Source organism: Danio rerio, chromosome 6 (genome assembly GCF_049306965.1).
Source record: "Danio rerio strain Tuebingen ecotype United States chromosome 6, GRCz12tu, whole genome shotgun sequence".
Taxonomy (NCBI): Eukaryota; Metazoa; Chordata; class Actinopteri; order Cypriniformes; family Danionidae; genus Danio; species Danio rerio.
In genome coordinates, this window is record NC_133181.1 from 6,175,001 (window position 1) to 6,190,000 (window position 15,000).

The 15,000-nt window shown below is 34.9% G+C and overlaps 1 long non-coding RNA gene across 1 annotated transcript in view; it reads right to left on the bottom strand.

Annotated features, from left to right (window-relative positions):
• The window catches only part of LOC141386165 (uncharacterized), an 18,642-nt gene extending 9,193 nt beyond the window's left edge, over positions 1-9,449 (bottom strand). Inside the window, exons 1-2 of the long non-coding RNA XR_012407576.1 lie at positions 9,083-9,449; positions 6,638-6,718 (exon numbers count right to left, since the gene is read on the bottom strand). This is a non-coding gene — a long non-coding RNA (uncharacterized lncRNA). The remainder of the gene's footprint in view (positions 1-6,637; positions 6,719-9,082) is intronic.
• Between the last annotated feature and the right edge of the window lie 5,551 nt (positions 9,450-15,000).

Genomic DNA, 15,000 nt, shown 5'->3' on the forward strand with positions numbered 1-15,000 from the left:
ATTCGATTCCGCCCCAGAAATCTCAAAGGACAGTAATGCCCTGTGGCACTGAGCCATCAACTTCAGCCAGCTTCAGTTTAAGTAAAAAATAGTTTAATATTGATTTTGTCCAAAGGAAAAAAAAAGTTATAATAAAGTCTTGCAGTAGAGCTGATATGTTTTACTAAAGTTAGACAGACAAACAGTCAAATAAACATGTTCTTATGTGATAACGAATATAATAAAATTAAATATAATGAATTGTATTGACATAGCATTGCAAAAAATAAAAAATAAAAATAAGGCAGCAGTTAAGCCATTAAAGAATTAATTAATTTTTGTATTCTTATATTAGTAAATGGTAAAAATACTGTTAATTTGATGCTTTCTTATTATTGGTTTATTTACTAATAGTTTACTTTTTAAGTTATTTTAATAGCATGAGACACAACTACAGTGCTTGAATAAGATTTTTTAGTAAATGATTATTTTTAATATTAATTTAATGCTTTGCTATCATTGATGTATTCCAAATATAAAATAAAAACAATAATAATAATATTTTATATATGTGTAAAGATATATATTAGTTATTTTAACGACAATTCCAGTGCTTAAATAACATTTCTAAACATTAAAATAATAACTGTGATATTTTAAATAATCTTAATATTATTTTTATGCTTTTTTATTTTTGATTTAGTCCAACTGATGATAATAATAAAAATATTATAACAAATAATAATAATAATAATAATAATAATAATAATAATAATAATAATAATAACAAAAAAACAACAATAATATTAAAAATAATAATAATAATAACAACAAATTATATATTTTACACATTATACATGTGTATAATGTATAAAATACTATTCATTGTATGTTTTCTTTTTATTGATTTATTTATGATATTATTATATATTTATATTTTACTTGTAAGCTATTTTAATTCCTTTTTAATTTATTTTATTTTCTGGAAAGTAATTATTAAATTAAACTTAATAATAATTTTATGCTTTGCTATATTTGATTCAGTTCAAAAGATATAATAATAATAATAATAATTAATTCATTAATTTTCTTGTAGGCTTAGTTCCTTTATTATTCCCAGGTCGCCACAACGGAATGAACCGCCAACTTATCCAGCAAGTTTTTATGCAGCGGATGCCCTTCCAGTCGCAACCCATCCCTAGAAAATAATAATAATTTTAATAATAATAATTATATATATATATATATATTAGTTATTTTAACTAAAAATTTAGTGCTTGAATAACATTTTTAAAAAATTAAATAACTGTAATATTTAAAATAATCTTAATAGAAATGTTATGCTCTGCTATTTTTGATTTAGTTCAAATTATGATAATAATAAAATAATAACAAAAAATTATAATAATAACAATAATAATAATAATATTGATAATAATAATAATAATAATAATAATAATAATAATAATAATAATAATCATAATAATAATAATAATAATAATAATAATAATAATAATAATAATAATAATAATAATATATTAAATAAATATTAAATAAAATATATAAAAAATAAAAATAAAATACATATTAAATAAAATATATATGAAAATAATTACTTTTGCATAGTTATTTTAACTGCAACTGACAAAACTGCATTGCTTGAATATAATTTGTAAATAATAAAATGCAAATGATTATATATCTTGTCAATATTGATTCAGTCCATATGCTCAACTGTTTATGTAACATTTCTCTAATTATCTATTTACACTTATTTTGCTGGCAACCCACACAACCAGTGCGCTTGACGAAAAGCCTCTAAGTGGTAAAACGCTGATAATTTTACAGTTTCATGATGCCTGATGTAATAGCTGTGCCAACATGCGTCTCACCCTCCGTTCAGCCATTGTGAGATGCACTGGTGCCACATGACACATACAGACACACAGCGGAGCAGTAATTCTGCCTCTGTTTGACACTGCCTGTCAAGCTCTTCAGCAGAAAGGCTATTTATACAGTTTCTGGCCCACTCGTGACAGCCCAACTGGAGTGGAGGTTGCTGTTCTGCTGGTGGCGCTGGACTTCGGGGCCCTTCAGCCTCCTCCAGCTCCAGCTGAGTCAAACCTGAGAGGAATCCAGACAACACCACACATTACCTGCACTAGGGCTTTATGATACTAGAAAACAATATGTGATTTGTGATATTGCTGTTTCTTACAATATTAAGAGTCTTAAGAAATATAATTTTGTAATTCTGATATTTCTAACAATATTTAGAGTCTATTTTATAGTATATTGGAAAACATTGAAATAACAATGTTTTTAATGCTGTTTTGAAAGCTTTTTACGCTGGCACAGTGGCTCAGTGGTTAGCACTGTCGCCTCACAGCAAGAAGGTTGCTGATTCGAGTCATGGCTTGGCCAGCTGGCATTTCTCTGTGGAGTTTGCACTTTCTCAACGTGTTCATGTGGGTTTCCTCCAGTGCTCTGGTTTACCCCATAGTCCAAAGACCATAGTTGAATTAAATAATTTATATTGGCCGTAGTGTATGAGAGTGTGTGTGTGAAAGTAAGGGTGTATGGGTGTTTCTCAGTTCTGGATCGGGACTAAGGGACTAAGCCACAGGTGTCAAACTCAGTTCCAAAAGGGCCGCAGCTCTGCACAGTTTAGTTCCAACCCTAATTAAACACACCTGATCAAACTAATTGAGTCCTTCAGGCTTGTTTGAAACCTACAGGTAAGTGTGTTGGAGCAGGGTTGGAACAAAACTGTGAGTTTGACACCCCTGGACTAAGCCAAAGGAAAATTAATGAATGAAAGATTTTTTTTTTCTTAATACACTCCAAAAAACTGCTGGGTTTCTCATAACCACACCTGCCAATAGTCCTGTTTTTCCCAGGAGTCTCCAGTACTTCAGACCCATCTCCCGCCACCCCCTCGTTTTGTTAGTTCTCTCAGAAATCTCCCGTAATCTCCACCCCCCTGCCCCCACCAATTTTTTTTTTCGTACAGTATGAAACACCACCGGGTCGCCAACTTTGGTATAGTTACTAATACTTTTAGTATAGTAATAACAGCACAGTACAGTTACCGGTTCTCAACAGTGTTTTTCAGACACCTCACACATGAACACCGCCACTGCCACTTTGGAAAAGGGATTAATACAGGTAAACAACAAAAACATAAGTCCAAAGCACTCGAAAAGTAATTGGAATTTTTTTTGTTATAATAGGCAATAGGTAAAATATATATAGTATAATAGGTAAAATAAATGTTTCAAATCTAATTCAGTCTAAAAAAAAAAAAAAGGCATCAAGCTACAAACATTAAGGGCTCTATTCTAGGTGCAAAGTCTGAAGCACAGGATGCAAAAGCATTAAGGGCATGTTTGAATAAACTTTTGCTTTTTTAAGGATGGGAAAATACGCTCTGCGCCCCAGCGCATGGTCTAACACAGGGGAGCTCAACCCTGTTCCTGGAGATCTACCTTCCAGCAGAACTCACCTACAACCTTGGTCAAAGACACCTGTCTTTAATTATCAAGTGCTCCTTCAGATCCTATTTACTTTGTTTAGTTGCGTTTGATCAGGGTTGGAGCTACACTCTGCAGGAAGATAGATCTCCAGGAACAGGGTTGAGCACCCCTGGTCTAACAGGATTGATTTTATTTTCTTAATGAGTTATGGGTGTGTTGTGTTTTGAGAATAAACCAATCAGAGTCTCATCTCCCATACCCTTTAATAGTCAGTTGTGTCGCTCCATGGCGCATTTGCTATTTACATGGCAGATTTGTAAGTGTAAAAACTGAACAATTCAAAACAGTTAAGAAAACAGTTAAACAGCATCGGCAGCAAGAAGATAATAAGCCTCCGCCATTCGGCATTTACTTTCACTTTCTCTCTTTTATGGAAAAGGAAACCGTGTTGCACTGTAGACATGCAGTAGCCTACATAATTAATTTAGTTTGGTAAGGGCAAAGATTTGTTTAAAACTATTTCTAAATTCAGTTTTAATTTCCAGCAAACGAAAAAAAAAGAACAATAATAACATATAAGTGTAGTAAAAAATTAAGTTATATCCAAACACTTCCTATGCCCCATATGGTCCAAAACCTGACATGTGGACAAATCTAAGCTTGTTTTTAATAAAATAAATATAAATATGCATATAATAAATAATACTAATGATAATAATAGCATTAGACAAAAGCAAGTTGTCGTGAAAAAACGAAAAGAAAAAAAAAAAAAGCACCCGAGATGAAGAAGGCATGCAGGTACTAGTTTTTATATTTATAGAAAGTAATGATTTTTGTAACATTTTAATCCTTTAATAATTTTTCATTCATAAAGATATACATTTATAAAGATATATAAACAACTGACGCGCTTTAGACCTGCTTTCAGCTGGTTTATAGAGCAGTCTGTTATAGTTCCTCAAAATAGCAACATGCCAACAATGCGCCTTAGCACACCTCTTTTCCAGACCAGAACACCCATGAGTCCACAAAGTGGTGCAAATGGATTTGCTATTTAAACAATGTGGTGAAAAACACGAAAATTTGTCTAAATTAGTTAGATCTGAAACTACCAACACGTCTTGGAAACACATCTTGCGCCTTATTGCGCTGGGTCTATGATGAAGTCTTAACACACTAAGAAGGAGATATTTTCTCTCTCGTCTCGACTCTCACCATAAGTATTTATTTTCAGCTCTAGGTTTGGCCTTGGCCTGCTCCAGCCAATAGCAGAATAGAAACTAACAGGGAGTTAGGGATAAAGATAGCAAGGCCACATCTGATTGGTCAAATTTATATAAACCAATGCATCAAATAAATATAATTCATCACACGTCTGCGATGCATATATTGCATGTACTATCAGGGCTTGAAATTGCGACCATTTTGGTCGCATATGCGCCCGAAAATTAATCGATGCGACCTCATAATATATTTGGGCGCATTAGTGCGACCTGTTTTGATTTTTTTTTTAAAACGTGCTGAATCGCTCTTCCCTGCCGCTATATTGGTTCATATTAGCTGTCAATCACTCAAGGCTATCCACTGTTAGATGACAGGGAGGGAGCTTTTATGTCCACGGGAAATGCAAACGGCTAAAGTGTAAAAACTTAAAGCACACAGGTTTGCAAAGTGCAAACCCCACCTAAAGTTGAGGCGCAGATGAGAGCGATCATGACACGTGGTGAATATTGATCCGCCAGCTGAGATCAATCGAGTACGTGCTTTTCGGAGAAGGTGGTCGAATCTCCATGCGTTGCATTCACTGCGTGTTCAGCGCAAATGTCCGCTAAAAGTCAAATCTAATACTGTATCATCACCAAAGAAGCTCGCCTTTACTAAGTTTACACTGAAACTGCGTCTCATAACAAACAGCGGTATTGCGCCGGTGCTCAACCTGCTCATAAATTGGGTCAGCTGACTCGCCTGCTTTTCCACAAACACAGAAAAATGAAGATCAGCTCAGACTGAACATTTAAATTGACACAAACTGAAACCAAAACTTTTAAAGAGTGATAGAAGTGAGACTTTACTTACTTTCTTTTGCCTATTCTTTCATGAGATGTATATATTTTTTTTATTTAGTTACTGATGACTGTTTTGCAGCTTTCAGCCTTGAATTTAATATTTTATTATAATCTTTTGTTTGTTTTGCAGCTGAAATATTATTTATTAAACTGACATGCATATATATGCTGTTTAGCAGTACAAAATAAATATTTCTTACTGCAATGCTTCATTTTTGTTTGATGCAAACTATACATTTATTTTTCATAAAGTAACAGACTTTTTATAGCAGATAACCTACATTCATGCACATTCAAGGCAGCATGATAATGACAAATGTAATTCATTGTTACTATTATTGTCATTTTCATCATCATTAATATTCTAGAATTTTAATACATACACATTTTGGAATTATTGCACACAAATATCAATGTCATCTCTAAATTTTTTCTGGTGCTCCTAAATTTTTTCTGGTGCTCCTAAATTTTTGAAGTTGGGAGCACCGGTGCTACCAAGTAAAAAAGTTAATTTCGAGCCCTGACTATTATCTGAAAATGATAATTTTGTGATATGTTCCAAGTACGATGCGATCCTGGATTAACATCTGTGTCTATCCTGGAATATCATATTTGTTTGAAAATGTAACCCACCTACTCCCTAATCCCTATTCCCTACCCCTAAACCCAACCATAATTGTAAATTATTCCTAAAATTAGAGGGGAATAATAGTTGGATAACAATTATGTACAAGTACATAACTGTAGACCTAAAATATAAACATATCCCTCAAATCTGATTGGCTGATTGGGCTGTTGCTCCAGGATCAACATAGATGTTATTCCAGGAACATGTCCCACTTGGTGAAATCAGGTTAGGGATGTTGGGCAGACTTAACCTGCAGTTAAGTCTGCCCAACATGTAGTTTTTCAACGTGTAGTTTGCCAAGCTTACAATTATTAAAGTTTATAATTTGAATCACTGAAACAATGAATTTTAACAACAGTCTCTAAAACTGTATTTCTAAACAATCGAATGACACACATTTTTTCTTACCCAGGTAAATCATATGGTTTGCAAAAAAAAAAAAGCAAGACACATCACATAAGACCATTAAATGCAATGCAAACACTTACTTGTAATTGTGCTCTTGCTTTCCCTCCAAAATGATGTCACTTTCTGGAGAATGATGTCATTCAGAAACTGCCTTTTGATAGCTAATGATAGGAAAATAGAGAGAGTAAAATAAAAGATGCAGGTATGATGGAGGAAAAATTATGTAATGTAAAATGTAATGTATTTTTTATTTAATGCCATGTCAGCAACCATGGCTATTTTTACGGCAGGAACATTTCAACAATAAATATACAATTAACAATCAACAAACAAACAAATACATAAATTAAATAAGATTTCAGTGTTAATACTTGATAAAAATAAAAAAAATAATTAAAAATTTCTGGTGTCACTTAGCTAAAAATGTCCTTAAGAGAGTTAATCTCATAATAAAAAAGTAGTAATAAAAATGTAAAATAAGTAGGGTTTTCACCTTGAAGCAAAAAACCATGGGTTATTCTTGTATGTCCAATACAGCATGTGGTAATCATTGCTTGATCAAATCTACTCTTAAAATGTCTTAAAATTCTATTTGAGATTTCAGGTTGTATTTTGGAGGAAGATAAATGATCAACGTTTATTTGTGAAGGGTCACAAATTATTAACATTATGACAAAGAGACAAACTACTTGAATACTTTAAGTAAATTAAAACAAAACAAAAAAATAACTGAAATTTTTTTGACAATAAATTTGAAAGCTGCTGCATATTAGAAAACAGAAGCTTAATGAGGGAAGCATACCAGACTCAGTCAAATAAACTGTTAGTTGATTATTTTACTGATTCATCTTTTGAAATCTTGATATTATCTTACAAATTCGATTAATTTGAGCAAACATGATTTGATAAAGAGATTAATCAAACGACCAAACATCAGAGAATTAATCAGCATTACACTACTGATGCATGTGCTTTCTTTCCCTCCAAAATATGTGACTTCCTGGAGGAGGATGTAACTAGGGAATTTACCCTTCACAAAGCCCCACCCCACTTCTCTCTATGCCTGACAAGCTTTCAGTATCAACCCCTATCAATTTGTGCATTCCTCGGAGAAATACAGTGAATAATTTCTGGACAAAATGACTTTCTGATAACATAAGCCAACAGAAACGTCTGCAATACACATGAGTAAAATATTCAGGTTGTGAGCATAACTCGAAATGAAAAGTTTTAAGCATACAAATACAGTGAGGGGAAATTTATATTAATTGAATATATAGTAATTAAAATCTAAATTCCCCAACACACAACTCATAAAACACACGCAAATGCTGGAATCTCGAACAACGCATCTTTGAAACTAAATGGGGCAGTATAGATTAATTCATCGTTTATCAAGTCTCCAGACTCTGGAGTTTAAATTAGATTGAGGTTTTATATTCGCTTATGACATGCTCTTAATATTGTTAACCATGGTACTTAGAATATCTCATGTAAGTATGACTTGAAAACAACATTAGCACTATTTATCTTACAGTGAACAATGATGTACTTTGATAGTCATTTGTTTATTCATTCATTTTCCTTCAGCTTAGTTCCTTTATTCATCAAGGTTCGCCACAGTGGAATGAACCGCCAACTTATCCAGTATATGAGCAATTCCAGCAATATGGATGGGACATTTGCAGTAAACACTCAAAACATAAATTCACATAGAAAGTATACGTTAACATTATATTGAATCATCTGTTTATATTTTACCGAACAACTAACCAGAGTTACAGGAGTAGAAAAATATCTGTAAACACGTTTTGTATTTTTTATTTTTTTTTATCTTTTCTAAATATTTTTTTCAGGGTTTTCTCTTTTATTCAATAGGACAGTAGAGAGTATTGACAGGAAATCATTGGGAGCAGATAGAGGGGAAGAATTGGCATAGGACCACGCTGGGTTGCTGTTTCAAGCCTCGAGTTGAGTTGGGTTGAGTTGAGTTGGGTCGAGTTGGCATTTCTTTGTGGAGTTTGCATATTCCGGTTTCCCCCACAGTCCAAAGACTTGCAGTACAGGTGAATTGGGTAGGCTAAATTGTCCGTAGTGTATGAGTGTGTGTGTAAATGTGTGTGTGGATGTTTCCCAGAGATGGGTTGCAGCTAGAAGGGCATCCGCTGTTTAAAAAACTTGCTGGATAAGTTGGCGGTTCATTCCGCTGTGGTGAACCCAGATTAATAAAGGGGCTTAGCTGACAAGAAAATGAATGAATGAATTAATTTTTTTCATTTTGAGGAAAAAGCTTTGTTATGAATGTGACAGGTGTGAAATTGCCACTTGTGTGACTTTGGTAAATCAAATATAACTTAATAGTTTGATAACACTGATAGATACATTTTTGAGTATTTGGCTGCTAATATGATTTCACTATTTAGAATTAGCTAACAATACTTTTCTGAAATTATATTATTAAGAAGAAAGTGTGAATGTGTGAATATAAAACCAACTTTACCTTAATTTAAATTAGCTCATCATACCTGTCTTTCTCCGAGTCCTCAGGTGGTTCAGAGGTTATATTGTCACATCACATCTTCATAAAAAAAAAAAAAAAAATAAGTAATGCTGTCCTGATCCAATAACAGAAAAGTTTAGCCCTCGAGTCTTCGTGTTTCGTTGATTGATTGACAGTTGGTAATGCTGTCCACACAAACGTATCAATTCCGTGCACTTCTCGGTTTCAGGAAAATATTAAATTAAGCTAACGTTAAATTGCCAGGCCGTCCGGGTACCTGCTGTCTGCGTAACAGGTCCCATACGAGCACACTTTCACTATATTACGAGTTATTCGTCGATGTTGTGCCTTGTTATTCGGATTGTTTCACTTGTCACAAAACAATGGCGGACGTGATGACACATACTATCGGGGTTATGATTGGCCGGATCGCCTGTCAATCAAACTACAAAGTGATAAACCTAAAACAGTCATGTATTGAAACAAATATACAACACAAAAATACAAGTATTTATTAATTTGTTTATTTATTTATATCGGTCATAACGTAATAATATGGTAATAATTAAAAAAACATACATTATTTGTGAGGCCAGATTCTATCTTCAGATTGGACTTTATTAATGCCTGTAGCTACTGTAATGTATATAACCGTATATAAAAACAAACACTAACAAAGCAAGCATTGCCTTCTCTGGTGCCATAAACAACATAACACTAGTGAATGATATAATTGGTGTGCTAAGGTTGGCATGGCTAAAGCATGTTGTTTTGATTCAACATATTATCTATTTTAGTGAAATAATGACATGTTAAGGAATGATATAGTATACTGCATGATGTTTTCTCGTCCCTCAGCCTGGAGCTCTCTGTTCCTCCTCCTCCTTCTGTGTGGTGTGTAATGGGTTCAGTCCTCTATCTCGGTGTGTTTTATCAGTGTGGAGACCGAGTCTTGGCCGGACACCTTCATTCTGCAGCAGCGCTTGGCAATTATCCTTCAGCCACAGTAGCAAATGCCAGGCGGAAGAGCCAGACAGTCAACTCACTGTGACATATGAGCTGCAGCGCTATCTCCTTACTCGCCTTTAACTTGAAAGAGGTCTTATTATCAATTACAGCACATTATGCTGCATTAGCGACCCAATATCACCGGGACACGCCAATCTTCCTTGACGAAACTGTGTGTGTTTGAACCCTGGGTTTATTCTGAACCCTGCTTGATGTTTATCTGTATTAGTGTTTTCAAATGGTAGATATTATGTGTTGGTGATGCATGGAGGCTATTTTGCTGTTGTTGTTTACATTGGGAAGATACTTAAAGCCATAATTAATAATAATTATAATAATTAGATTACTTACTATGCTCTTTGAAATGGCTGCAGTATATTTTATATACTTCATTTGTTGTTTTGCTGATCAAGGCTGAAATATACTTTCAGAAACACAATAGAAACACTAATGTATATATATATATATATATATATATATATATATATATATATATATATATATATATATATATATATATATATATATATATACTGTGCATACATAAACTCACCGGCCACTTTATTAGGTACACCTTACTAGTACCAGGTTGGACCTCCTTTTGCCTTCAGAACTGCCTTAATCCTGTGTGGCATAGAATCAACAAGATACTGGAAATATTTCTTAGAGATTTTGCTCCATATCGACATGATGCAAGTCTGCCTTTTTATCGCACCCCACAGGTGCTCTATTGGATTGAGATCTTGTGACTGTGGAGGCCATTCGAGTTGTAAACTTACTGTCGAGTTCAAGAAACCAGTCTGAGATGATTCGCACTTTATGACTTAATGGTATGTTATCCTGCTGGAAGTAGCCATCAGAAGATGTGTACATGGTTATTGACGGATGGACATGGTCAGCAACAATACTCCATTTGGCTGTGGTATTGACATGATGCCAATTGGTACTGATAAGCTCAAAGAGTGCCAAGAAAATATCCCTCACACTATTACACCACCAGCCTGAACCATTGATACAAGTTGTTGCCAAATTCTAACTCTACCATCCAATTGTCGCAACATAAATCGAGTCTTATCCGACCAGACAACGTTTTTCCAATCTTGTATTTTCCAATGGTCCATGCCCCTTTTTCTTTTAGTTTTCTATAAGAAAATTATGCATGAAAAAAAGCCCCGCCCCCATGCTCAATATTCCATTTCAGTTGGAAGTACATCAACAGACTAAATAAAAGTCTCAGCTACTTCTGGTTCACACAAACTATTGTTTACTCATGGCGATATACATATCATAACATTATAATAGGATCAAGTTGTCAAAATGAAAAGTGTTTTTATTTATTTACTGTCAGAAAAAAAAAATGTTTATGCAATTTCTACTGAAATTATGAACATGTTTGATTGACCTGGTTTAAAAAAAAAGTACTTTTTATTTATTTATTTGATTCACTGATAGTTCTGAATGGGAAATGTTTTTTTTTTTTTTTTCAGGGTTTTATTATTTATGCATGTTATGGATTAAGTTAAAGCTACAGACTGTTTATGTTTGCCTGTAAGATAAATTGCTATTTCAGAACTTGGGTTGGTAGTGAAATATGACATTTAAACTCTGGAAAATATTTGAAATAGACACTCAGCATGTCATCGTGCTGCTGGCGTTCTAAAAAAATGCAGTACTCTCTTTGGGAAAATGTACCCAAGGATACATTTTTGAGAACCGATAAATATGTACCCTGGACTATGCCTTCTTGCTGATTTTTGCTTTCAGAAAAAGGTCAGCGTGTACATTTTTGACAATCTTAAATACACAACTGGGCATGTTTTCTCATACAATACATGCCATTTCAGGCCACTGTGTACACTTCCGGCCATCATAACATGTTTCTCACACACATCCATAAAAGAAGCAAATCTGCCTATTGTCATGCATAATATCACTCACTATCCTTTGGCTCATTGCCCGATTTATCAGGGGTCACCACAGCAGAATGAACCACCAATTATTCTGGCATATGTTTTATGTGGTAAACGCCCATGTTTTCAACAGCAAACTAGAAGAGAAAAGCCATCAGCAGTCAGTGGTACCACCCATTGGCGTTCGTTTTACACATAAAATGCAGTCATATGTACCTGCAAGCACATATTTCTCATATACCTGAGCAAATTTTCACAATGAGCTGTGTTGGAAAAAGTACACTTGACTTAGAATTTTTTTATGGTGGAAACAAGCTCCAAAACTCGCACACATTCCTGATTTCAGGGGAACTTTAAATGTAAACATTTCCTATTGGACCCCCTGTTTAAAGTTTCAGAAAATCTTCAAAGTTTGACTTGAAGCATCTGCTCCATAGGTTTATTGAATGACTCTTGGCAACCACCGAAAGTTTTCATGACTTCTGAGAAGCAAATGACCAGGTTTAGCCTGATCTCGAGTCATCAGGTGTGATTCTGACTTTTTGGAACACCAATTAGTGTCAGTCAGTCACAAAGCCGCAGTTCTTTATGAAACAGTGGGCTTCTTTTCTCTGCCTCTCTCCGGCTCATAATGAAGCTTCTAGAAGAAGCGGGCAGCTCTCTCAGCAACATCATCTGTCATTACCAAATGTGTGGCTTCAGCAGGGAGAGCCCAGTTATAGGTCAAGTGCTGCCGACCTGCACAAATGGCTCTCTTCCATATTGTATTATCATAGGAGCTTGAGAGGACGCGGGTTATTTTAGTTGAGAGTGCTGTGCCACCCAGTGCAGTCCTGAGAGCGGGTAAAAAAGCAAATAAACAAGGTCAGGAGTCAGAGCCGTTGTGCCAGATGAGATTTTTGGAAGCCAGATGTCACTTTTTGGCCTGTAACCACTGCAACTTTGAACTTTCTTTCCCTGGTATGTGCTGTGACTTTATATGATGGACACGGTATATAAATACAACAAGCTTTCCCTTTGTGTGGAAACTTCACCACTAGAAACCAGGGTTGGCTGAGTTTGTTTCTTTGACTTTTTGTGACTCATGCAATTTCAGCCTTATAGAGGGGTCAAGCCGCATGCAGAAAGCCATGGTTTTGTGATGGCTCATGGAGCAACCTTCATGAACTATTCACCCCTGTGCCAACCTCTCACCCCTTAAAATAGCTTCTTCAAACCATCTGAATGTTCAATATAAAATGTAATTGTGGATTGGATTTTTTTTACCTTTTTGGTCCCACTTTATATTAAGTGTCCTTAACTACTATGTACTAGCATCAAAAAAATAAATACAATGTACTTACTGTGTTTATAATGTATTTGAGAACACTTGTGGTGCTTTTGAGTTGGGATAGGGGTTGGGTTATGTACAGGTTTGGTGGTATGGGTAAGTTTAAGGTTGGGTTAAGGTGTAAGGGATGGTCAACAGTGTATTTACAAATGTAATTACAAAAGTTAGTTACAGATGTAATTACATACATGTATTTAATCAAGCATAAGTACACAGTAAATACATGTATTTACACAATAGGTTCACTGTAAAAACAATTAATTCCTGTGTAAGTACATATTAGTTAAGGCCACAATATAAAGTGGGACCACCTTTTTTCACAGTCTTGAACATTCATTCGTTCATTTTCTTGTCAGCTTAGTCCCTTTATTAATCCGGGGTTGCCACAGCGGAATGAACCGCCAACTTATTTAGCAAGTTTTTACGCAGCAGATGCCCTTCCAGCCGCAACCAATCTCTGGGAAACATCCACACACATATTCACACACACTCATACACTATAGACAATTTAGCCTACCCAATTCACCTGTACCGCATGTCTTTGGACTGTGGGGGAAACCGGAGCACCCGGAGGAAACCCACACGAACACAGGGAGAACATGCAAACTCCACACAGAAATGCCAACTGAGCCAAGGCTCGAACCAGCGACTCAGCGACCTTCTTGCTGTGTGGCGTAAGTGCTACCCACTGTGCCACTGCGTCGCCTGGTGTCATGGTTTTGTAATTTAAAAAATGTGGTTATAATGTAAGTCAATGGGGCAAAAACAGCCATTAGCAGTAAATTCGGTAGAAAAAAATTAAAATGAATCAAACACAATGCATCAAAGGCAATGATGTGTCACATGTCCAAGACTTGGATAAAAGGTTAAAAAAATCCAGCCCACAATTACTTTCAATATTGAAAATTTTGTGTGTTTTTTTTTTATCAAATCAGTGACATCATTCAAGAATTTGGCAATTAAAGAGTTAAAATCCTGTAAATTTTTTTTAAGTGATTTAGTATTTTTGATCAAGACTGAGGTTAATTAACAGATTTATGCAAAAAAAAAAAAAAAGAAAAAAAATATATATTTGATGAATTTTTTAATTCAATGGCTTTTTTTTGTCCTAAACAAGACAAAATGGTATTATATTTGTATATTGTATTGTGGATTTAAAAAAAAAAAGTTTGATTTGTTACCAAAAATCATTCAGCGAGTAGAAACACAATAAAAGTTATGGCCAAATTACGATTCAAAATCACACAAGAGTGGATAAACAACAGATCCCTAACAGTACACAAGGGTTAATGTCATAGGAAAATAATTCAGAATTCTAGTCGGTGCTTTCATGATGCCTTTATGTTGCCATAAAAACATGCAGAATAATGCACTCTGCATGTGCAACATCTCAGGCAAACTCGTAGATCTCCCCACACAAAAACTCCAGAAACACCAGTTTCAGCACACTCAAACTAGCAAGCAAGCCCGCAGAAAGCCAGAGGAGCGACGCATGATTTCACCCACAGCAGAGACTCTCGGCCGCTTCAACTTCTCTCATTTCCGCCCCGAGGCCTCTGCATCCAGGATCGATATTGTCCATCGCAGCGTGGTCCAGCTAAGGCTTCCCCCCTCCTCCGTGCCACGCGCACTTCATCCCCTGTCTGTCACCAGCTAATCTCCCGGTTTTGTTTTTCTCGGCTCCGTTCGAATAGC